Source organism: Schistocerca gregaria, chromosome 2 (assembly GCF_023897955.1).
Source record: "Schistocerca gregaria isolate iqSchGreg1 chromosome 2, iqSchGreg1.2, whole genome shotgun sequence".
Classification (NCBI taxonomy): Eukaryota; Metazoa; Arthropoda; class Insecta; order Orthoptera; family Acrididae; genus Schistocerca; species Schistocerca gregaria.
In genome coordinates this window covers 1055288612-1055315056 of record NC_064921.1, presented here as the reverse complement: position 1 = coordinate 1055315056, position 26445 = coordinate 1055288612, and the positions used below count along the sequence as shown (strand labels likewise).

General features: G+C 41.4%; 1 pseudogene; it reads right to left on the bottom strand.

Moving 5' to 3' along the window:
• LOC126336107 (cytochrome P450 9e2-like) overlaps positions 1–26445 on the bottom strand; it is a 107520-nt pseudogene that overhangs the window by 29499 nt on the left and 51576 nt on the right.

Below are 26445 nucleotides of genomic sequence, written 5' to 3'. Positions count from 1 at the left end.
AAACTGTCATTGATATAATTTTACAAAGAGCAAAACGATCATGTTAAACCTCACTCTATTCGCAAGTAACATAGTGCTCCGTTATGGCACTGCCATTAGACTTGAGGTGATGACAGTTCAAATCTTCTCCCATGATCCAGATTTAGGTTTTTCTATTGCTTCCTTAAATCGCTTCATCAATTTCCCGAATGTCTTCTTTGAAATGGATACGGTCGATTTTCTGCTCTGTCCCTCCCTCTTCTGAGCCGGTGCTCACACAGTAAAAAATACTCGCCCCTTTACGTGCCCTTCCTTACCTAAAGTATTTTTTCAGTGTCGGGATGAGTTTACGACCATGTGACGTAGGAGACGACATAATACGATCTCTTACGCGTGTTCTAAACTTATCATTACCTAGAACGAGGAATGGTAAGGCACGCAGCTTTTTTTTTTCGCTCTGCTCACAGCACTGCTGACGCTGCCTGCCGTCTGAACTGCATAGCGTAACATTCAGTCGATACGAAGATTCAACCCTCTACAAATCTGAATAATCCATATTAGTTATTTTGTTCAAATTTGGTGGACAGCCTTTTGTTATTAATGGAATGATGTCAAAATTTCAGATTTTTCTTTATTATAGTTCTGCAGATAAAGAAAATTACCTAAAAGTCCTCAAACCTACGCTTGTTTTTTAAAATCAAGGTAGGAACAATAACAGATGGACTTTCATTATCATTTGAAGGCATTCCAAAGTTATCAATGCATAAAAATCAATTAATTAGAATTTAGTCACTGTCCATTACGTACTACAAAAATCAGTCAAAATTATTATTTGATTATGTTTTGCCGTATGAGTAAGTGAGAATTATTGAGAGAGTGTATGTGTGACATACGTTTAAATTTAATATCTCACTTTTCGTAAAACCTTGTACAAACGAACTGTGAGAAAATTATGTTGCAACCACGATTCAGGTGATCCATGTCGGTGTACGGTTTCTTTTGTATTAAAGTAGTCAGAATGGAAGGTAGAGGCGGAATAAGTTTATTTTTCAAATTGAAGAATATTTCACACTCGTTTATTTTAATTAAATAAAATACAAGAATTTAAAGTTTTGCTGATCAAGTTAGTGACTGGATAAGGCAAGATTTGCCTCGAGAATGATCTGGAAGGAACAGTTCACTTCTACAAGGAACGTCTAGATCAGCAGCCAATCAGAATTAAGCTATTCCCGTGCGAAAAGAGGAGTGTGCAAATAGGAGAGTACCTCAAGATGGGTCGCTTGCTAGCAGGTCTACGGATAACACGATGTCAGATCGGTCTTTACAAATACTCTGTGAGATGAGGAAATAGTGAGCTAATTTCGGTTTGGACATATCGTGACTGAAGCGACTGAAGTTACGAACATTTTAACGAAAGTGTGGTGTTTCTAAGTTAAATAGTTTGAGAGATATGAGCGTGTGAACTTCCTGGTCGTAGTAACATCTCCGAGTGGCGTGTTTCGTGCTCTGTACTGAATACTTCGGCGAGCACCTCTTACGAAGAAGACCACTGAAAAGACCGAATGTTGTGGGCCTGTGACTGGTAGAACGTGAAAATTAGTCGGGTCGGACTTACTAAAATTCTGGCCGCTTTTCGAGTGAATATTTGTTATACAGACAGTGAACCTCGAATGATAACGTTTTCCCACATTAAATACGGACTTGATAGCCATTTGACGTGTTTTAATATGAACAAAAAGCAGAGTTAATTTAATGTTAAACGCTTTTCTGTAAGTAGACCGAATACTCCGAACGCCCGATTTTGTGATCGTGAACTATCAGGAACTAACTTTCAGCTAGAGTTACGCGGCCTCTGTGCGGTTAGTGTTAGGTGGTGGTTTCATCGACGCTGCTTTACACTGCCTAGCACGTATCTGCTACCACAGAGTGAAACGACGTCGGCAAGAATCCGTTCGAGGTAGGATAATAGCGATAACAAAAACGGTGGCGACCGACCCCGCCCTGCAACTGGCAGAAACCCGGAAAGACGTCGTCGACTCTGATCCGATGAGGGCAGATGCCACACTGGGGACAGTAGATGAACTGGCCAGGCAACTGAGCGAGTCTGCAAGGGGTCCAATTGTGTGCTTTAGAGTGGCGGGATGATCCTTTTGGAAAACTGTCACTTTCGACGATGTTGGTATCAAGGGTGACGTGAACAGTTTCACACCCGTATACGAGATTCCGGGCGTGCACAGAGCACAGACGCCCGCAAAATCCGCCGTCTTGTAAGGAGAGCAGTGGCAGATGGCACAGCCACCACAGCACAGATAAGAGGTCTTGTGAGCCCAGGGACGTCAACACGAACTGTGGAGAACCAGTTGTTAGGGGTGGAGCTACGGGCGTGCACACCTCTACCCCGCCCTCCACTCACGCCACACAACCGACATTCTTGAACGTACAGGTGCCTCAGGGGATCACTTGGAACTGCGCACCGCGGTCTTCAGCGATGAAAGCAGATTCTGCCGACACGAAACTGACGGTGGTGGTTTGCACGTACAACGTTGACTGCGGAATGTCATTAGCCCTGCTCTTTTGCCATTCTTGCAACAGGAAGACGATGTGTTGTTCCAACAGGATAATGCTCGCCCACACACTGCCAGTGAAACTGAACGTGCTCTGCAAGAAGTGCAGCAAACTGTCACCAGTCGGGCACGTGATGGGTAGGATCAGAGCTGGCGTGGCGTAACGTATTCCAGGACACACTGTTCGCAGTCTGTACGAAAGACTGGACGCCAGAGTCAGCGCCTGCACTGCCGCCACACCACGTACTAACAGCCCTGTGGGTGTTTGAGCGTGCGTCGATACCTGGTATCTGAGAACCGCTCGTCCTGTTGGTCCGTAATTATAATTGTTTCTTGTACTCCAGATGTAATGTTACAACAGTAAATAGTGAGTGAATTGCAAACATCTAAAAGGGTTTACTAATTTAACTTAATCCGAATAGCAATCGCAGAATCACAGGATTAGTCAAACCTAATTAAATTGCTTATTACTATTTCCCAAGATTCTTCAAATTTGTCTCATACAGAGCATGGTAATAGCATAAACGCATAATACTGATTACGGTTCTGTCGTCCCACAGACGCGAGTAATACCTTTCACATACGAACTGAGCCATGCGTGCACCCATATCGATTCTGGACGCTGGTTCAACCTCTGTAGTTTCGTTCCGCAGCCACCGCCTTTTTGGCGTCTCGCTAGGGTCAGCCTTGCAGCGGCTCGAAGAATTTTAACACCACGAAAGGCTCTCTGTGAGTTTTGGTTTCGGGTACTCTCCCGCACGCTAAGGGGGTCGCTCGCCGAGGACAAGGTGGTGCCACTGTGGACGACAGCTGCTTACCGTAGAGAGTGAGTAGATGTCTCTGGAAGAGTTACCGCTCCCCGGTTGTCTTCATGAACACGTGAGTCCAATTCCCATTTCTGGTGCCCTGGTGAATGATTGTGATCTTGCCAGCATTCGTTCGACCCAGTATCAGTCGTAGAAATAAATGGCGAAATCCTCATTTGTGTGTGATTGAGAGTCGAGTGAGATCATTAACATTTTTGCTATTAAGACCGACTTGAATAAAAAATCAGTGCTGATATATATTGTTAAAAATTTGTAATCTATGATGCTGTAATAATTAACAACTCTCAGATGTGTAAATTACTTACGCTTTCCTTTGAGTTCCATGGTTCCGTTTACCTCTTCTTCCTGCAATGTTAGTTCGCCTCGTCGCGCCTGCATCATTAAATGGATCATATCGTGGCGAATGATTCCGTGTTTCTCTCTCGTTCGAATAGTTTCTGAGATTATGGACGTGAAGTAGTCCACGGCCTTTGGGTCCAAGAATGGTATGCGCAGTAGCTACAACACGAGGAAAGCCATAAACAACCTCTCTATTTGCTAAAGAGAATAAATGCGAATTTGTGTACTCTGTACAAGTTACTCACTTCCATTAGTTTCGGTGATATTAGATATCCAAAAGCGACCGTCGGTCTGAATGTGGTGAGATCACGACCCATCGTGTAGAAAGAGTTGTTGGGCTCCGAAAGCGAGTCCACCTTGACTCCAAATGCTGTAGTTGCAATAATGTCGTTGGTCATGCGTGTGAAGAAGTCCTTCATCTCCAGCGTGAGGATGCCTTCCCCGCCAGAAGAAACTTCAGGAAGAGAAATAAAAAGCGTGTACGTTACTATTTCTATGACAGTTGGTAAATACTATTTTTATAATCAAATCAGTACTCCATCACTCAGGAGAAGAAAATACTATTGCGTTTGTCTACTGAGGAGGAACCATAAGTAACCAGATCTGTTCTGCCTCTAGATGTCGGTGCTGCACGATGTTCTGAATAAATTAATTGTTACAGGATAGAGAAGGGTTGGTGAAAAGAGAAGCTGCCATATTCACGAGAAATTTTCATATATTTAAGGATGCACATATTCACAAATTTTGCTTAGAGCAGCATATGGGAGCAAGAGCGAAAGAAGTAGAATTTCATAATAGTCCTTCATGGTAGAAAGTACATATATACCGAGCACCCACGATAATTTTAATTTATTTATAAATCGCCATTAAGCTCTCATTGGCGTATTTAACAGTAAAAACTAACGAAATAGAGGTTACCAGCGCTTTTAATACAGATTATCGTAAAGATTTCTCTAGTACGACAACTTTTTATTGCAGTCGGTAACATTGTCATTAAATTAATTCGTACCGTAGAGTTCTCAAATAGGGTAACTAATTGCTCATTCATAATATCTTTAGAGAATGGTCTCATAAACAAAATTATACTACAAAACAAACAAAACCGTTAGTTAATGGTGTCTCAGACCATGACTTGAGTTTCTTATGTTAAACATGAATACCGATAGTACTGATTAGGTTACAAATCTACTACACCCGAGTTCAGGAGGGTGGTCAGAAAGCCATAAACAATCTTATGAAATTCAGCAAAGACATGAATTGGAGTTCATAACATGATAGAAAAATGTCTGTTCATCCAAACGTGCAGGTAAAAATATACAAGTAAAAAAAAAAATTAAACACTTCCAGTAGTGAAGTCCTTACCTTATAACAGCTGTTCACCCCCACAAGGAATGCAGGCTACAGCCAAAACAAAGACAAAAAAAAAAAAAAATGGTTCAAATGGCTCTGAGCACTATACGATTTAACTTCTGAGATCATCAGTCGCCTACAACTTGGAACTAATTAAACCTAACTAACCTAAGGACATCACACACATCCATGCCCGAGGCAGGATTTGAACCTGTGACCGTAGCGATCGCCCGGCTCCAGACTGCAGCGCCTAGAACCGCAAGGCCACTCCAGCCGGCCAAAACAAAGACATTGCTTACTCAGAAAATAACGGTATCATTTATGACATAAGGAAACTATAACTGCCAAGTTGGGTGATAGAGGTAAAATACAAGGAGGGAAAGGCTATTTACAATTTTTACAGAAACCAGATGGCAGTTATAAGTGTCAAGGGGCATGAAAGGGTAGCAGTGATTGAGAATGGGATGAGACAGGGTTGTAACCAATCCCAGATGTTATTCAATCTGTATACTGAGTAAGCAGTGATGCAAACAAAAGAAAAATGCATACAAAAGAAAAATGATGTTAGGAAATTAGATTAGGAAACGAGAGACTTAAAGTAGTGGATGAGTTTTGCTATTTAGGAAGCTACATAACTGATGACGGTCGAAGGAGAGAGGATATAAAATGTAGACTGTCTCTGGCAAGGAAAGCGCTTCTGAAGAAGAGAAATTGGTTAACATAGAGTACAGATTTATGTGTCAGGAAGTCGTTTCTGGAAGTATTTGTATGGAATGTTGCCATGTATGGAAGTGAAACATGATCGATAAATAGTTAAGACAAGAAGAGAAAAGAAGCTTTCGAAATGTGTTGCTACAGAAGAATGCTGAAGATTGGATGAGTGGATCACGTAACTAATGAGGAGGTACTGAATAGAATTGGGGAGAAGAGGAATTTGTGGTGCAACTTGAGTAGAAGAAGGAATCGTTTGGTACAACATATTCTGAGGCATCAAGGAATCATCAATTTAGTATTTGAGGAAAGTGTGGAGGGTAAAAATCGTAGAGGAAGATTTCAAAAAATGTTCAAATGGCTCTGAGCACTATGGGACTCAACTTCTGAGGTCATCAGTCCCCTAGAATTTAGAACTAGCCCGAGGCAGGATTTGAATCTGCGACCGTAGCGGCCTCGCGGTTCTAGACTGTAGCGCCTAGAACCGCACGGCCACTCCGGCCGGCGGTAGAGGAAGACCAAGAGATGAATACACTAAGCAGGTTCAGAAGGATGTAAGTTGTAGTAGTTGCTCGGCGTTGAAGAAGCTTGCACAGGCTAGAATAGCATGGAGAGCTGCATCAAACCAGTCTCTGGACTGAAGATCACAACAACAAGAACTGCCAATGGGAAACAGCTCTGAAGTTGATGTTATAGTTCGTTAAAATATATGCTGAAAAATACTCAAGATATTAATAGAGACATTAAAGCAAATGAATTACGAGGAACAGATAGTCATAACACGTACCAAAATAAAGACACTGTAGGATATAGGAAGAAAGTGATTAACACAACTAGAAATGGAAAGCACCAGCTAGAATTTACAGTAAGTAATACGATGGTGACAAATATGGGCAATGTAGAGAAAATTTTTAACAAGCATCTTATCAATGTTTCTGAAAAGTTATGGTTATCAGCGTCACTAGATGAAGCCAAGGAATAACTTGACCCAGCCAGTTCAAGTAACTTCTGTAATATGAATATGTCCGTCTCTACATATGGTTGACGTAAGCCATTGTATAAAAAAGACAAAGGAATACCGACCAACTTCACCAGGTTCACCTTTGTCTGAAATCTCAAACATTTTAGAAAAGGTAAAAGGCCAGTCAACAAATATAAGAAAAGGGCGAGTAGGAGAAAAATAATGGTGTAGTTTCTAATTTTTGTACATTGGTACGAGGGAGTCTCATGAACAACATATTAAAAATCCGCACTGGTGGGGTGTCAACGTCACGGTGGGTCACTTCTTTATGTTTTTCTTGAATAACTCGGAACCCGCGGTTTCGAGAAAAATTGTTTATCTACTACAAAAATTAACTACATTAAATTTGCTGTAAAAACATCCTATTCACTTTTCTTTTGAGACTAACAGTTTCCGCTTTGAAGGGGATGTAAATGTCTCAGATTATTAAAAATAGTAAGACTTTTATTCATTGTGGATGTGGAACACTGCGACTGTGGTGTGAAAAGGTTTTCAGAAATTACTGCAACCAGTCGCCTTTTATGTAGATGTATTTTATTTAACCATGACCGGTTTCGAGTTGCCTAGCAACTCATCATCAGATGGTATATACATTCAGTGCTTTTTTGTACCCATTGTGTGGGTGGTTGAGTATCTGTGGCTAGACAGAAACGAGAACAAATAATCGTTACATGTGGTACAGTAACACGAAATATTTACAGCATAATTTATGTTTAACGTATAAGAGCAAATAATCACTACATGTGGTACAGTTACACGAAATATTTACAGTTTAATTTACGTTTTGAGGTGTTACTTACAGATAAATCTTTCTGCAGGTATATATATCTCTTTTGGGACGTATTTTTGAAACCATTGTTGTTCTTGTTTTTCACAATTTCACAAGTTAAAACTTTCTCTAGATGTATATTACTTTTATGAGGCACTGTTGGAAACATATATCTTGTTTTTCGTAATCATCGCTGAACACACTTAGCCACAGATACGAATACAGGATTTACACATTATAAACAGAGACATTATTAGTCATCACTCACACTGACAAGAGATTTGTCTTTATTACATAGAAAATAAATGTAAATTAACTTAAACTAGTAAAATGTTTATTTATAAATTAACTGTGCAATTTTAACAGGTATATAAAACTAGATTTTTTACATTATATTTCAGTTACATTTAAGATTATTGGTATTGAGAGTATTATGACAGCTAATTTCTTGCTCCTTCCATTGGCTGATCTTGGCATATGATGTCTGGGATGAGAGGTTGATGGTTAACTTAAAATAATAAGTAATGCTGGTATTTGATAGGGTGTGGAAAAGGAGTTGGCGGTGGGGGGGGGTGTATAGGAAAATAGAGAGGGGGGTTGAGAGGGTGATGTGGAGAGAGAAGAGAGCTGAAGGGGGGGCAGAAGTGGTAGAAGCTTTTATGTGTGTGTGTGTGGGGAGGGGCATTTTCTTTCTGAATGACTGTTTAGTTTTTTAAGTTCAAAGAATCCTTAAAATTCTGAAAGAAGGAGTTATTCGCCAATTCTGTCTGCTCATTTAAAATGGTATGTGGGGAATTATGTTTGTGGGTGAAAATCTCTAATTGTTCGAGAAGATCCATCTTGATTTCCTTGTCTACAGTGTGTAGGATTTGAAGGTTAGTTTTAATGTCTGTTATGGAATGTTTATTATGTGCTAGATGGGTAGCAAAAGTGGATCTATTTAAGTTGTTTAGACGAAGTGCATCAGTGTGCTCTTTGTATCGGATCTCAAAATTTCTACCTGTTTGCCCTATGTAGTAGCAGGAGCAGCTGTCACATCTTAATTTATATATACCAGATTTTTGGTAGGGTGTGCTGGCTCTTTTGGTGTTGTGGGCTATTTTGTTCTGTATTTTGTTGTTAGTGTGAAAACTTATTTTGACATTATGTGGTTTGAATAGCTTAGCAAGTTTGTATGAGATATTGCCGAGAAAAGGCATACAAACGAATTTGGTTTCTTCTGCTACTGAGGTCTGGTTTGCTGGTTTTGCTTTGTTAGATATAATGTTTTTATCTAATTTTTCAATTATGCTTGGGTCATAAGCATTGTTTGATGCTATTGTTTTTAATATATTGATTTCATTAATTTTTGCAGTAGGATCAGCTTGAATCTTGTTGATACAGTTAAGTGCTGATTTGAAAAAAGCTAGTTTATGCTGATTTGGGTGGCATGATGTATTGTTTATTATGACATCTGAAGTGGTGGGTTTCCTATATATCTGAAATTTATGTTTGTTGTTGTGATGTGTTATGTTTAGGTCAAGAAAATAGATTCCTTTTTGGGTTTGGTGTTCTACTGTGAACTGTATTTTGGGGTGAACATTATTAAGTTTACCAGCTAAGGCCTCAATTTCAGTGGCTGTCCCATCATATAACAACAGGGTGTCATCAACATATCGTTTCTAATAAATGATTTTGTCTGTTTCTATTGGGTTTGCTTTAAAGAATTTAATTTCGAGATCATTAATGTAGATGTCAGCAAGAAGGCCAGCTAGACTACTGCCCATTGCTAGACCATCATGTTGAATATATATTTTGCTGTTGAAGGTGAAGTAATTGTGGGACAGCACTAATTCAAGTAAATCCATCAGCTCATAGATTTCCATGTCACTTAGCTTTTTATGTTGTAATAAGTTATTTTTTATTATTCGAAGTGTGTCTATTATAGGTATGTTTGTGTACAGGTTGACAATATCAAGGGATGCAAAGTTAGCTGCATTGGGAATGGAAATTTCTCTGATACTGTCAATCAAATCATAGGTGTTTTTTATGGAATAATTGGTTGGGAATGTATAATATTTCTTGAGTATTTCATGCAGTTTTTTAGTCACTTTGTACCCTGGGCTATTTATGGAATTCACAATCGGGCGTATCGGGTGTCCATCTTTATGAATTTTAGGTTGTGATCTAAGCTTTGGTGCTGTAGGGTTCATTATAACACATTGTTTGGCTTCAATGGATGTCAGGAGAAAATTACAATTTTTTAACATGTCTTTTATTTTAGCTTGGTATTTGGGAGTGGGGTCAGATTTCAACTCAGTTATGTTGTTATTCTGGAAAAATTCTAGGGTTTTCTTAATGTAATCAGACTCGTACATTATCACGGCTGTGCTGCCTTTGTTAGATTTAACAACAAGGGCACTACTGTTTGTTAGCTTTTTGTTAATTTGTTTCAGTGTTGCAGATTCATCATGTTTATTACTATGGAGCCTTTGTGCATCTATGTTTTTCTTTATTATTTTGTTTGCATCATGGGCTAGAGCATTTTGATCATTCTGATCTAGTTTTGATGCTATACAGGCTATTTTGGTGTTAGTTATTAGGTCTTTAACACTGTTGTAATCAAGTTTTGTGGCAATATTATGTTTAAGTCCCTTATTTAACAAATTTAATTCTGTGCTATTGAAATTAATGCTTGTTGTGTTAACTACTCTCTCAAAGAATTTATGTTGCACGGGAGGGCATTCATTTGGTGGAATGGGGGATTTTTTGGCAATCAGGAGTGAGAGCTTTTCTTTTTGTTTATGTGCAATTTTCAACATCTCTTTATCCACATTTAGTTGGGTTAGATCTAAGAAATTCGTGATTTGGCTTAGAGTGAGATAGTTGCTTAACTCTAAGTGCAGCATGTAGATGTCCCTGTTTAACAAGTCTTTTCGTTTGTAATGTGATCTAATTTCATTTTTGATCCATACAATTTCACATTTTCTCTTGGCTGCTTGTGCAGATTCACTCTGGTCTTTAACTACAACTCTTATGTAATCAGGTGTTACATTCTCTAAGATACATTGCTTATTAAATTTGATGGCAAGAATAGTTTTCATTAGTTTCACTTTGCACTTCCTGTATTTGTTCATTGTTCCTTTTACCTGGCTAGGTAGCAAAATAAGACTTTTATCCATTGTGGATGTGGAACACTGCGACTGTGGTGTGAAAAGGTTTTCAGAAATTACTGCAACCAGTCGCCTTTTATGTAGATGTATTTTATTTAACCATGACCGGTTTCGAGTTGCCTAGCAACTCATCAGATGGTATATACATTCAGTGCTTTTTTGTACCCATTGTGTGGGTGGTTGAGTATCTGTGGCTAGACAGAAACGAGAACAAATAATCGCTACATGTGTTACAGTAACACGAAATATTTACAGCGTAATTTATATTTAACGTATAAGAGCAAATAATCACTACATGTGGTACAGTTACACGAAATATTTACAGTTTAATTTACGTTTTGAGGTGTTACTTACAGATAAATCTTTCTGCAGGTATATATATCTCTTTTGGGACGTATTTTTGAAACCATTGTTGTTCTTGTTTTTCACAATTTCACAAGTTAAAACTTTCTCTAGATGTATATTACTTTTATGAGGCACTGTTGGAAACATATATCTTGTTTTTCGTAATCATCGCTGAACACACTTAGCCACAGATACGAATACAGGATTTACACATTATAAACAAGCCAAAGATTGCAATATAACTACAGTATCAAAGATTTCAAGTTGACCAGAGACATTTTAGTCATCACTCACACTGACAAGAGATTTGTCTTTTATACATAGAAAATAAATGTAAATTAGCTTAAACTAGTAAAATGTTTATTTATAAATTAACTGTGCAATTTTAACAGGTATATAAAACTAGATTTTTTACATTATATTTCAGTTACATTCAAGATTATTGGTATTGAGAGTATTATGACAGCTAATTTCTTGCTCCTTCCATTGGCTGATCTTGGCATATGATGTCTGGGATGAGAGGTTGATGGTTAACTTAAAATAATAAGTAATGCTGGTATTTGATAGGGTGTGAAAAAGGAGTTGGCGGTGGGGGGGGGGGTGTATAGGAAAATAGAGAGGGGGGTTGGGAGGGTGATGTGGAGAGAGAAGAGAGCTGAAGGGGGGGCAGAAGTGGTAGAAGCTTTTATGTGTGTGTGTGTGGGGGGGGGGGCATTTTCTTTCTGAATGACTGTTTAGTTTTTTAAGTTCAAAGAATCCTTAAAATTCTGAAAGAAGGAGTTATTCGCCAATCTGTCTGCTCATTTAAAATGGTATGTGGGGAATTATGTTTGTGGGTGAAAATCTCTAATTGTTCGAGAAGATCCATCTTGATTCCCTTGTCTACAGTGTGTAGGATTTGAAGGTTAGTTTTAATGTCTGTTATGGAATGTTTATTATGTGCTAGATGGGTAGCAAAAGTGGATCTATTTAAGTTGTTTAGACGAAGTGCATCAGTGTGCTCTTTGTATCGGATCTCAAAATTTCTACCTGTTTGCCCTGTGTAGTAGCAGGAGCAGCAGTCACATCTTAATTTATATATACCAGATTTTTGGTAGGGTGTGCTGGCTCTTTTGGTGTTGTGGGCTATTTTGTTCTGTATTTTGTTGTTAGTGTGAAAACTTATTTTGACATTATGTGGTTTGAATAGCTTAGCAAGTTTGTATGAGATATTGCCGAGAAAAGGCATACAAACGAATTTGGTTTCTTCTGCTACTGAGGTGTGGTTTGCTGGTTTTGCTTTGTTAGATATAATGTTTTTATCTAATTTTTCAATTATACTTGGGTCATAAGCATTGTTTGATGCTATTGTTTTCAATATATTGATTTCATTAATTTTTGCAGTAGGATCAGCTTGAATCTTGTTGATACAGTTAAGTGCTGATTTAAAAAAAGGTAGTTTATGCTGATTTGGGTGGCTCTAAGCAACTTAAATAGATCCACTTTTGCTACCCATCTAGCAGATAATAAACATTCCATAACAGACATTAAAACTAACCTTCAAATCCTACACACTGTAGACAAGGGAATCAAGATGGATCTTCTCGAACAATTAGAGATTTTCACCCACAAACATAATTCCCCACATACCATTTTAAATGAGCAGACAGAATTGGCGAATAACTCCTTCTTTCAGAATTTTAAGGATTCTTTGAACTTAAAAAACTAAACAGTCATTCAGAAAGAAAATGCCCCCCCCCCCCCCACACACACACACATAAAAGCTTCTACCACTTCTGCCCCCCCTTCAGCTCTCTTCTCTCTCCACATCACCCTCTCAACCCCCCTCTCTATTTTCCTATACACCCCCCCCCCCCCCACCGCCAACTCCTTTTCCACACCCTATCAAATACCAGCATTACTTATTATTTTAAGTTAACCATCAACCTCTCATCCCAGACATCATATGCCAAGATCATCCAATGGAAGGAGCAAGAAATTAGCTGTCATAATACTCTCAATACCAATAATCTTAAATGTAACTGAAATATAATGTAAAAAATCTAGTTTTATATACCTGTTAAAATTGCACAGTTAATTTATAAATAAACATTTTACTAGTTTAAGCTAATTTACATTTATTTTCTATGTAATAAAGACAAATCTCTTGTCAGTGTGAGTGATGACTAATAATGTCTCTGGTCAACTTGAAATCTTTGATACTGTAGTTATATTGCAATCTTTGGCTTGTTTATAATGTGTAAATCCTGTATTCGTATCTGTGGCTAAGTGTGTTCAGTGATGATTACGAAAAACAAGATATATGTTTCCAACAGTGCCTCATAAAAGTAATATACATCTAGAGAAAGTTTTAACTTGTGAAATTGTGAAAAACAAGAACAACAATGGTTTCAAAAATACGTCCCAAAAGAGATATATATACCTGCAGAAAGATTTATCTGTAAGTAACACCTCAAAACGTAAATTAAACTGTAAATATTTCGTGTAACTGTACCACATGTAGTGATTATTTGCTCTTATACGTTAAACATAAATTATGCTGTAAATATTTCGTGTTACTGTACCACATGTAACGATTATTTGTTCTCGTTTCTGTCTAGCCACAGATACTCAACCACCCATACAATGGGTACAAAAAAGCACTGAATGTATATACCATCTGATGATGAGTTGCTAGGCAACTCGAAACCGGTCATGGTTAAATAAAATACATCTACATAAAAGGCGACTGGTTGCAGTAATTTCTGAAAACCTTTTCACACCACAGTCGCAGTGTTCCACATCCACAATGGATAAAAGTCTTATTTTGCTACCTAGCCAGGTAAAAGGAACAATGAACAAATACAGGAAGTGCAAAGTGAAACTAATGAAAACTATTCTTGCCATCAAATTTAATAAGCAATGTATCTTAGAGAATGTAACACCTGATTACATAAGAGTTGTAGTTAAAGACCAGAGTGAATCTGCACAAGCAGCCAAGAGAAAATGTGAAATTGTATGGATCAAAAATGAAATTAGATCACATTACAAACGAAAAGACTTGTTAAACAGGGACATCTACATGCTGCACTTAGAGTTAAGCAACTATCTCACTCTAAGCCAAATCACGAATTTCTTAGATCTAACCCAACTAAATGTGGATAAAGAGATGTTGAAAATTGCACATAAACAAAAAGAAAAGCTCTCACTCCTGATTGCCAAAAAATCCCCCATTCCACCAAATGAATGCCCTCCCGTGCAACATAAATTCTTTGAGAGAGTAGTTAACACAACAAGCATTAATTTCAATAGCACAGAATTAAATTTGTTAAATAAGGGACTTAAACATAATATTGCCACAAAACTTGATTACAACAGTGTTAAAGACCTAATAACTAACACCAAAATAGCCTGTATAGCATCAAAACTAGATCAGAATGATCAAAATGCTCTAGCCCATGATGCAAACAAAATAATAAAGAAAAACATAGATGCACAAAGGCTCCATAGTAATAAACATGATGAATCTGCAACACTGAAACAAATTAACAAAAAGCTAACAAACAGTAGTGCCCTTGTTGTTAAATCTAACAAAGGCAGCACAGCCGTGATAATGTACGAGTCTGATTACATTAAGAAAACCCTAGAATTTTTCAAGAATAACAACATAACTGAGTTGAAATCTGACCCCACTCCCAAATACCAAGCTAAAATAAAAGACATGTTAAAAAATTGTAACTTTCTGCTGACATCCATTGAAGCCAAACAATGTGTTATAATGAACCCTACAGCACCAAAGCTTAGATCACAACCTAAAATTCATAAAGATGGACACCCGATACGCCCGATTGTGAATTCCATAAATAGCCCAGGGTACAAAGTGACTAAAAAACTGCATGAAATACTCAAGAAATATTATACATTCCCAACCAATTATTCCATAAAAAACACCTATGATTTGATTGACAGTATCAGAGAAATTTCCATTCCCAATGCAGCTAACTTTGCATCCCTTGATATTGTCAACCTGTACACAAACATACCTATAATAGACACACTTCGAATAATAAAAAATAACTTATTACAACATAAAAAGCTAAGTGACATGGAAATCTATGAGCTGATGGATTTACTTGAATTAGTGCTGTCCCACAATTACTTCACCTTCAACAGCAAAATATATATTCAACATGATGGTCTAGCAATGGGCAGTAGTCTAGCTGGCCTTCTTGCTGACATCTACATTAATGATCTCGAAATTAAATTCTTTAAAGCAAACCCAATAGAAACAGACAAAATCATTTATTAGAAACGATATGTTGATGACACCCTGTTGTTATATGATGGGACAGCCACTGAAATTGAGGCCTTAGCTGGTAAACTTAATAATGTTCACCCCAAAATACAGTTCACAGTAGAACACCAAACCCAAAAAGGAATCTATTTTCTTGACCTAAACATAACACATCACAACAACAAACATAAATTTCAGATATATAGGAAACCCACCACTTCAGATGTCATAATAAACAATACATCATGCCACCCAAATCAGCATAAACTAGCTTTTTTCAAATCAGCACTTAACCGTATCAACAAGATTCAAGCTGATCCTACTGCAAAAATTAATGAAATCAATATATTAAAAACAATAGCATCAAACAATGCTTATGACCCAAGCATAATTGAAAAATTAGATAAAAACATTATATCTAACAAAGCAAAACCAGCAAACCAGACCTCAGTAGCAGAAGAAACCAAATTCGTTTGTATGCCTTTTCTCGGCAATATCTCATACAAACTTGCTAAGCTATTCATACCACATAATGTCAAAATAAGTTTTCACACTAACAACAAAATACAGAACAAACCCCCTACCAAAAATCTGGTATATATAAATTAAGATGTGACAGCTGCTCCTGCTACTACATAGGGCAAACAGGTAGAAATTATGAGATCCGATACAAAGAGCACACTGATGCACTTCGTCTAAACAACTTAAATAGATCCACTTTTGCTACCCATCTAGCACATAATAAAAATTCCATAACAGACATTAAAACTAACCTTCAAATCCTACACACTGTAGACAAGGGAATCAAGATGGATCTTCTCGAACAATTAGAGATTTTCACCCACAAACATAATTCCCCACATACCATTTTAAATGGGCAGACAGAATTGGCGAATAACTCCTTCTTTCAGAATTTTAAGGATTCTTTGAACTTAAAAAACTAAACAGTCATTCAGAAAGAAAATGCCCCCCCCCCACACACACACATAAAAGCCTCTACCACTTCTGCCCCTCCTTCAGCTCTCTTCTCTCTCCACATCACCCTCTCAACCCCCCTCTCTATTTTCCTATACACCCTCCCCCCACCGCCAATGTTTGCTTCAAACATCCCAATTTTATGCGCAATTTTTTATCGCAGTGTTGTTCACTTAAGTAATATTTTTAATAATGCCTCAATTTTATTAAACCTACTTGCATTGTTATACTGTTTGCTACTTGCAGTGTTATACTGTTTGCTAAATATGTGTAGCAAGATAGCTTCTGTGTGTGTGTGTGTGTGTGTGTGTGTGTGTGTGTGTGTGTGTGTGTGTGTGTGTATGTGTGTGTGTATGTGGGTGGGATGAAGTGTGGCGCAGCACTGGGAATTTTGCCAGGCACAGAGCATTAGGTATTTTTGTCTTATGACATATTATAAATCCTTGAGGATAACGTCAGTTTGAATTTATGAAACATATAGTGCATCTAGCCTATAATGAATCTGACCATTTGCGTACAAGCAGTTGAATACGCTGGCTCATGAGTTACGTTATTTTCACGTTCTGATCATCACAGAACAATGTGATAGCTTCGAATTCTGGTTCTATAAGCTCTGCACGTGACCTCCGGTGACATCTGCTTGTTCTCTACGATAAAAAAGGACAAAAACAGAAACGTTTTTAGGATACTGAAGAGATTACATGGAAGTCACTGGGGGCATTATGTGGTGTATCTTCGAACGAATGCTCCAAAGATGTGGACAACACATTGGAATAAGTGAATTAGGTGGTGCAGATGGTGTAATTTTATGAATTCTGCATGAAGTACTAAATTTGTACTTGTTTTGTAGTCAGTCCTACATGTTACTGCGATTTGAAAATGGACGACTGTTTTACTAACATTCGCTGCATGAAATGAATGAAAATTTATAATCGATGCCCGTGGCCTTTAGTTACTCGGAATTTTTTCTTTATGAATAATGCTAATAGCATAGCCCTTCCCCCACCCCTTTCCCTCGTTTCTGTTGTGAACTGCAACTCTTCTAGTATCACATAAATATAAATGAAAATTTTTTCAAACAGTCCTCTATAGTATAGCATTCACCAAGAAATTTCAATTGATGGATTCTAGCAGCACAGATGTAGTTGACTTTACAAATATGTGCCACTTTGCACGTGACTTGCAGCATGTGCAGTTTTTTTAATTTTTGCAAAAGTGTGGAAAAGCTGATATGTTAGTAACCGAATTTAATATGAGTGCCGCATGAGAGATTTGACTTGAAATTGACCTTGTGTTTTTATCTCGACTCTTGAACATGACAGCAACGGATGTTCACCATCAAATTTGCGACGTTCTGTGCACAAGGCAATGCTTGAAGCAACGACTCTTAAGTTCGAAGGTTCACAGCGAAGGAGGTGGGTAATAGTCAAATGACGGAGGGACTGGCAGAGATGAAGTCTTTCTGCCCTACTGTTGAAGAAGCAATGACGGAAATAAAAGTTCCGGTGTGGGATTAAAATTTGTGGTGAGGTGATACTGTTGATAAGTTTCCCTGATGACATTGCTGTAATACACTCCTGGAAATGGAAAAAAGAACACATTGACACCGGTGTGTCAGACCCACCATACTTGCTCCGGACACTGCGAGAGGGCTGTACAAGCAATGATCACACGCACGGCACAGCGGACACACCAGGAACCGCGGTGTTGGCCGTCGAATGGCGCTAGCTGCGCAGCATTTGTGCACCGCCGCCGTCAGTGTCAGCCAGTTTGCCGTGGCATACGGAGCTCCATCGCAGTCTTTAACACTGGTAGCATGCCGCGACAGCGTGGACGTGAACCGTATGTGCAGTTGACGGACTTTGAGCGAGGGCGTATAGTGGGCATGCGGGAGGCCGGGTGGACGTACCGCCGAATTGCTCAACACGTGGGGCGTGAGGTCTCCACAGTACATCGATGTTGTCGCCAGTGGTCGGCGGAAGCTGCACGTGCCCGTCGACCTGGGACCGGACCGCAGCGACGCACGGATGCACGCCAAGACCGTAGGATCCTACGCAGTGCCGTAGAGGACAGCACCGCCACTTCCCAGCAAATTAGGGACACTGTTGCTCCTGGGGTATCGGCGAGGACCATTCGCAACCGTCTCCATGAAGCTGGGCTACGGTCCCGCACACCGTTAGGCCGTCTTCCGCTCACGCCCCAACATCGTGCAGCCCGCCTCCAAGACTTTTCCATGATTGCAGTTTATACTAAATCTGAATGGTTGCCTACCTCTACCATGGAAGAATTCCGGGACCGAGTAATGGAAATCATTTTCTTCCCAATTTCTTAAAAGTACAATTAAAAAAGGCTCTTTTCACATTTGATTTTACAATGCCGAAATTTTCTGCTGCTAGGGAACGATTTGTAGTGTTTTAACCTTGTTCCTCTAGAATTGTTGCCATTCTCAGCATCACAGGTGAATTGTAATCCTGTCATGTACGATATAACCACATTTACTGCTAGATACTACTCATAACATTTTTTCCATATTTGTATGTAACAATGTGGTGAACCTCATTCTTCATCCAAAACAGAGATTTAGCATCCTCTATAATACTGTGATTGTTAAGAAGAGCCAACCTAAAAAGATTTTAACGACAGAATGTCTGCAGTAATTATTGTATGCAGGAGGATTTGCGGTAAGTTCCTGAACCCGCAATCCTTACGGGAAGTAGAGGCGATAATTAGGCTATATTTATTTGCATAAATTAATATTTCGGTTAACACTAAATGAACCAAATAATTTTGGAAAAAGATATTGAATGAAAGTGATTGGTGATGTTAGTACAAAGGGAAAAATGACTAGTGGGCACACATAATCCTATACTTTTTCATGGTAACCCACATTAAACATATTCATAATAAAATAAAATAATATTAATAATAAAATAAGAACATATACTACTATTAACCCATGTGAAGTGTGTTTTCTATTATCATGTTGATTAGTACATTTAGTAAGTCCAATTTCCATCTCAAAGCTGCATCTGGTTAAAAGCGGGGACATCCGTTCGCATGTCCAAACAGATTTTGTTTGTTAGTCTCACATACTCACTCAAATGCTCTGCTGTTTTCTTCGTCAAATACTCGACCATCTGATGTCCGATCTCCGTCATTAGTAAGAACATGTTCTTCATCTTCATCGAAGAGAAAGCTGGGCTCAGGGTGCATCGCATGTCGTGCCACTCTTTACCTAAGGTGGAAAAATGACGTGAAGATTATGCAGTGCATTTGTTCCCTACAAAATGGGAAGAATTGTAACTGGAACAAAAGAATGCATTTTCTACGCTGCTCTTAGCCTTTAGCATCTGATTAAGGCCATGATGCTCTTTCCTTAAGATACAAAAACATTTTGTGGTTGTGTAGTGCATGTGGATTCTGTACAAAATAGGCAGTACTGCAACTACTTAGAGTAAGTTTTGATATCTGGTTAGGATGTATCATGGAGTGTAATTAAAAGAAGATACGAGACATGCCTTGTTAACTGTAATTACACTGAACAAAATTTATTATGTAATATAGTAATAGACTTAGAGAAAGATTCTCACGATGTTGACTGGAGTACTCTCTTTCAAATTCTGAAGATGGCAGGTGCCAAATATAGGGAGCTAAAGGCTATTTACAATGTGTACAGAAACCAAATGGCAGTTATAAGAGTCGAGGGGATGACAGGGAAGCAATCGTTGGGAAGGGAGTAAGACAGGTTTGTAGCCTATCCCCGATGTTATTCAATCTGTATATTGAGCAAGCAGTAAAGGAAACAAAAGAAAAATTGTAGGAATTAAAATCCATGGAAAAGAAATAGAAATTTTGAGAAACTTCCTGGCAGATTAAAACTGTGCGCCCGACCGAGACTCGAACTCGGGACCTTTGCCTTTCGCGGGCAAGTGCTCTACCATCTTTTTTTATTTTTTTTTATTTTTTTATACACAAAGCAACAGTTCTTCAAGGTACCAGTTAAACATATACAAATGAGTGTTAGGTAAACAAATTATTAGAATAACATTAAATACAACAAAATATAACATCCTTTTTTTTCTTTTTTTTTGTAATGATTTGTATTGAAGAAACTAAAAGTGCATATATATTCACTATGCAAGAGTTCTTCAAGGTACCATTCCATTTAAACATATACAAATAACTGTTAGTTAAGCAAAAAAATAAATAAATACATTAAAAAGAAAAAACATTAAATACAACAAAGTATAACATATTCTGTCTTTTCGCCTTTTTTAATTATTTATTATTATTATTATTATTATTTTTTTTTGTCGATGCATGGGAACGTGGATAAGGGTGTTGCATCATGTGACAGGTATGCATGGTACACCCCAGCTTTGAGGGGGGTCAAGGAAGACGCTGCGGAGATAACCGGCAAAAGTTTGTCGGTAAGATGGTTTGCGGGTGAGGGTGCTATGCGAGGTCACAACTTTGTACCAGAAGTCAAGGACTGTATGCGGACCATTTTGAAAGAGGTATTCTAAAGCCAGTCCTCGAAACCAGATGAGAGTATGGTGCTTAGCAAGAGGGTAGTGAAATGTCTGGGGCAACAACAGGAAATCCGGGGTTACCGTCGGTGGCGGGGCACGGAGGTAAAAGCCCACGATTCGTTGAATGAGGAGCCATACGTTTTGTTTCAGGGGGCACGTAAGACGGTGCTCGTCGGTGTCTTCGAGCTGACAGTCAGGGCAGAGTGGGAAGGTGGCCAGTCCTATGCGATAAAGTCGACTGTTAGTCGGGAACTTTCCATAAACTAAAACATACCAGAGTGCAGACACAGACGACGGTAAAAAGGGTTCATGCACACACCCCCAAACTGTGCGCCAGTTAATGTCAGGATGCCGTAGCACCATGGGGTCGCAAGGGTTGGACAGCATAAACAAACGATAATAATCTTTTGTACGGGGAGGACGGGCGACTGGAAGATCGGCCCGAACGTAGCTGAGTTCTATGAAACAATTGGCGACGTGGTACAATGATGGAGAAATAGGTGCCACATTGATCGGTGGATCGAGAGAAGCTGGTCGGAGGATATCTAAGAGACTACGTGTTAAGGACGGAACCGTCCCCTGCCAGTGCCGCAACAGAGTGTGGACAAAGAGTGCAGAAGATCGTGCCCGCACGTTGACGAGTCCGAGGCCACCTTTTGCAGGAGGCAATGTTAAAGTGCTGTAGCGGACTTTGAAAAGTGCCCCTGCTGACACGAAATATCCAAAGGCTGATTGGATGCGGCGGCCAAGGAGTAACGGCATTGCGAGGATTTGGGCGACGTGTACCAGTTTAGGGGCGACATACATGTTGACATAGGACACACGTTGGAGTTGGTTTAAGTTACGGTGCACTTGACCGCGCACATGGTGCCGAATCGACTGCAAAAGCCGCCAGTATGCCAGGGCCACTGTGCAGTGTGTGGAGCTCGTAAATTCGATACCCAAGTAACGAAGGGTGGTACTGACTGGGAGTGGGTTCGGCACCATAGCCGGGAGGCCGCGCCCAATGTGCATCATAGTCGATTTACGGACATTAAGAATGCTACCAGAAAGATGTCCATACTGGTGGATCCATTGGATGGCGTCATTGAGTTCCGTGGAGGAGCAGGTGAGAAAGAGGAGATCGTCCGCATAAGCCCTACAGTGAAAGGTGTAGTCACGCAAAGTGAGGCCCTGCAGTCTAGAGGTAAGTCCAGTGATGAGGGGCTCAAGTGCAATGGCATATAGTAAAGTAGACATAGGGCATCCTTGACGTACAGAGCGGCGTATAGGAATCGGTCCTACAAGCCTCCCATTGACTTGTACCATCGAGACGGCGGGAAGTAGTAAGCGGCGAATGGCATCGACAAAAAGTAATGGGAACCCCATACGTGTCGCCACCATGAGGAGGAATGGGTGTCGAACGCGATCAAAGGCACTCGTGAAATCGACGGATACCAGTGCTGCACGAAGGCGACAAACCGACGCCAGTGCAATGAGGTCACGGCATTCTCCTAGAGCTGTTTGTAAGGTGGCCCCACAACCACGTGCAGTCTGCTCAGGTGAAAGGACCGTAGGTAAGACGGTGCGCATGCGCGCTGCTAAGAGGTGTGCATAGATTTTATAGTCTGAATTCAGGAGTGTAAGGGGGCGATATGCAGAGACATGAGACCCTCCCTTCGGTTTAGGCACAGGTAGAAGAATGCCAGTGACGAATTCAGGTGGAATTGGGAAGGATGGAGTAAAGAGTTCCTGAATCATTTCCGTCCAGCGAGGAAGCATCAACGTGGTGAACGCCCGGTAAAACTCCACTGGGAGACCATCTGGTCCTGGTGATTTGTTCTTGGCCCCTCTGTTGATCGCATCTACTACCTCTTCTGCGGTGATTGCAGACATCATGGACGTTGACTCCGCTACGGTGAGTGTCCGGTCAGGAGAAGGACGGAGATCATCAGGAATGGGCGTCGCCATCTGTTCATCATCATAAAATTGGCGATAATGTTCAGCAAAGGCAGACACCACCGCCGCCTGTGTTGTGTGGTGAACACCATCGGAGGTCGTGATGTGGGAGACGAAGAGTCGACGTCGACGACTGTGGTCGGATGCGGCATGGATTGTGGATGGGGTTTCGTCGTGGAGGAGGTCTTGTCGTCGGGAACGCACCACGACACCATGCAGTCGTGCACGTTGAAGAGAGAGGAGACGAGCTTTGGTACGTTGTCGTTCCCTATGGGTGTCAGGTGATGGAGGGAGTGCATCGAGCTCACGGAGGACGGCGTAGTAAAAATTTGTGGTGTCTCGATGCCATGCTGCTGCTTCCTTGCCACATTGTATGAAGGCCTTTCTGATCGCAGGTTTGGCACATTTGAGCCACCAATGGAACGTGGATGTGTACTGCGGAAGGCGTCTTTCGCAAGACGCCCACGTAGTGGCAATACATTGTCGGCAGTGTGGATCATTAAGGAGGGAGGTATTAAGCTTCCAGTAACCTCTCCTGCGCCACACTGACTGAGGTGGCAGAGCCAGGGAGCAAATGACAGCGCAGTGGTCCGAGAATGCAAGGGGCCACCGTTCAGCTTGGGCGACGTCATTGCCAAGGTGGGCAGAGACATATAACCGGTCCAGTCTGCTCGCAGAATGTGCTGTATAATGGGTGAAACCGGGGGTATTGCCATGAATTTTCTCCCAAACGTCCACTAGGTGAAAATCATCGATTAAGGTGAGAAGCGCCGGGCATGGCGAATAACTAGGCATTTGGTCCTGCGGATGGAGGACACAGTTGAAATCGCCTCCCATGATAAGGCGATCATAGCTTCCAGAAAACAGGGGCGCCACGTCATGTCCGAAGAAAGTGGACCGCTGCCGACGGTTCGTGGAGCCAGACGGAGCGTAGATATTGATGACGCGCGTGTCGAAGATGGTAACAGCCATGCCTCTTCCACAGGGAAGGATTGTCGTGTCCTTGAGTGGGATTCCTTCGCGTATGTAGAAAGCCACTCCACGCCCTGATTGATCACATGTGGACGTGTATGAGTCGTAGCCGTAGACTGGTGGTAGTGTGGCAACGCGTACTTCCTGAAGAAGGGCGACGTCGACGTCAGAGGCCCGAAGCATGTCACATAGGAGTTGCAGCTTGGGTACAGTGCCGATCATGTTGATGTTCAGCGTGGCAAACCGATACGTTTGTTTCAGTGGTGGTGGACGCGCATCTACCATCACCAAGGCAAGTAATAGGAGGGCACCGACAGGAAGTCCCGTCCCATCAGGTGCAGGGCCTCGCTTTTGATGTTAACAGGCAGCCTTGTCCGGCGGAGGCAACTCATCCGGAGGAGGGGGCGTATCTTCCTCAATCTCGTCGGCCCATGCTCCTATGCCATGGGTCCGTCCAATGTCCATGGGAATTGCGTCGTGGTGAGAGAGATCTGGAGTTGTCGGCGGGGAGACAGGCGTCTCAACCGGCGCACCGATCGTTACATTGTGCGTGGCGACCTCCATAGAGGTCCCGTCCTGCGAAATGTCTTGATCATCGTGAAAGTTGTCCGCCGACCTCTGCATGGAAATGTCGGTTGGTTGGGTGTCGTCTTCGTCGTCGCGGGTGGCGACGCTTTGAGAGCCCGTGGGTGAACGGCGACGGCGTTTGCGCCTACGTGGCGAGCGTTGTTTGCGCACGTGTTCCTCAGTGTCGGACGACGGCAAGGAAGAGCGTCGACCTGGTTCGAATGCGTCGGTGGGTACAATGAAATTGTCAAACAGGTGTTGTGAAGAAGTACTGTTCTCCTCAGTGTCCGGTGCGGGAGCCTGTTTGGCGGCAAGGTTGTCAGGTGGGACGTCCGCACCGTCCATAGGTGACTGGGACGGTGGGACGTGCCGATCGGAAGGAACGGGCGACGGACTGGACGAAACTGTAGACGTGGCAAGAGCCGCTGCGTAAGTGACCGGTAGGGCGGTCATAGTGGGTGTGACGGACGCTTCCGACAACGGGAGCTGCGCGACACGTCGTTGAATGCATTCAGACCGTAGGTGACCTTCTTTCCCGCAACCGGAACAGGTTCGAGGTTGGCCGTCGTACATTATAATGGCACGGCAGCCTCCGATACGTAGATAAGAAGGCACGTGTTTCTGCAACTCGATGCGGACCTGTCTAACACCGTTCAAAACGGGATAGGTCTGAAATTGTACCCATCGTTCGGCAACATGTTCCAGAACGTTGCCATAGGGACGGAGCGCCTCGATGACGACGTCTGCAGGTAGTTCGAACGGCAGTTCGAATATCCTTATCGTCCGTGTGCCGAGACCTGCGTGATCGACGGTAACGGGTCCGACGTTGCCGTCGGAATGGCAGAAGCGCAGTTCACGTTTTCCCTCTTGAAGCACCTTGTCGCACGCCGCATCGTTGATCATTTTGACGTAGACGGTACTGCTAACTATCGACAAGTGGATGCCAATTAGATCCGTTGGTGGTATCTTAACTTCATCGCGAATAATTCGTTCTACCTCCAGGGCCTTGGGTCGGGCGAAGTCGGAACAAAAGTTGAAACGTAATGTCTTCTTCCGATAGTTGTGCGCCATGGTGGTCTAGAAGGGAAAACGGCACTTACAGCGGCCGAAGTAAACACAAACACACCGTGCGCGCCTCGCCCGCAGCGCTCTGGCGCGTGACCGCCTCGCAGCACTGCCGGCTGCAGACTGCCATCTGAGCTACCGAAGCACGACTCACGCCCGGTACTAACAGCTTTACTTCTGCCAGTATCCGTCTGCTACCTTCCAAACTTTACAGAAGAATGTTCGCAGGAGAGCTTCTGTAAAGTTTGGAAGGTAGGAGACGGATACTGGCAGAAGTAAAGCTGTGAGTACCCGGCGTGAGTCGTGCTTCGGTAGCTCAGATGATAGAGCACTTGCCCGCAAAAGGCAAAGGTCCCGAGTTCGAGTCTCGGTCGGGCACACGGTTTTAATCTGCCAGGAAGTTTCATATCAGCGCACACTCCGCTGCAGAGTGAAAATCTCATTCTGGAAACATCCCCCAGGCTGTGGCTAAGCCATGTCTCCGCAATATCCTTTCTTTCAGGAGTGCTAGTTCTGCAAGGTTCGCAGGAGAGCTTCTGTAAAGTTTGGAAGGTAGGAGACGGATACTGGCAGAAGTAAAGCTGAGAGTACCGGCCGTGAGTCTTGCTTCGGTAGCTCAGATGGTAGAGCACTTGACCGTGAAAGGCAAAGGTCCCGAGTTCGAGTCTCGGTCGGGCACACAGTTTTAATCTGCCAGGAAGTTTCATATCAGCGCACACTCCGCTGCAGAGTGAAAATCTCATTCTAGAAATTTTGAGGTTCACTGATGACATTGTAATTCTGTCAGAGACAGCAAAGAGCCTGGAAGAGCGCTTGAACGGAATGGACACTGTCTTCAAAGGAGGATTTAAGATGAACATCAACAAAAGCAAAACAGGGATAATGGAATGTAGTCGAATTAAGTCGGGTGATGCTGAGGGAATTAGATTAGGTAATGAGACACCTAAAGTCGTAAATGAGTTTTGCTATTTGGGGAGCAAAATAGCTGATGATGGTCGAAATAGAGAGGATATAAAATGTAGACTGGCAATGGCAAGGAAAACGTTTCTGAAGAAGAGAAATTTGT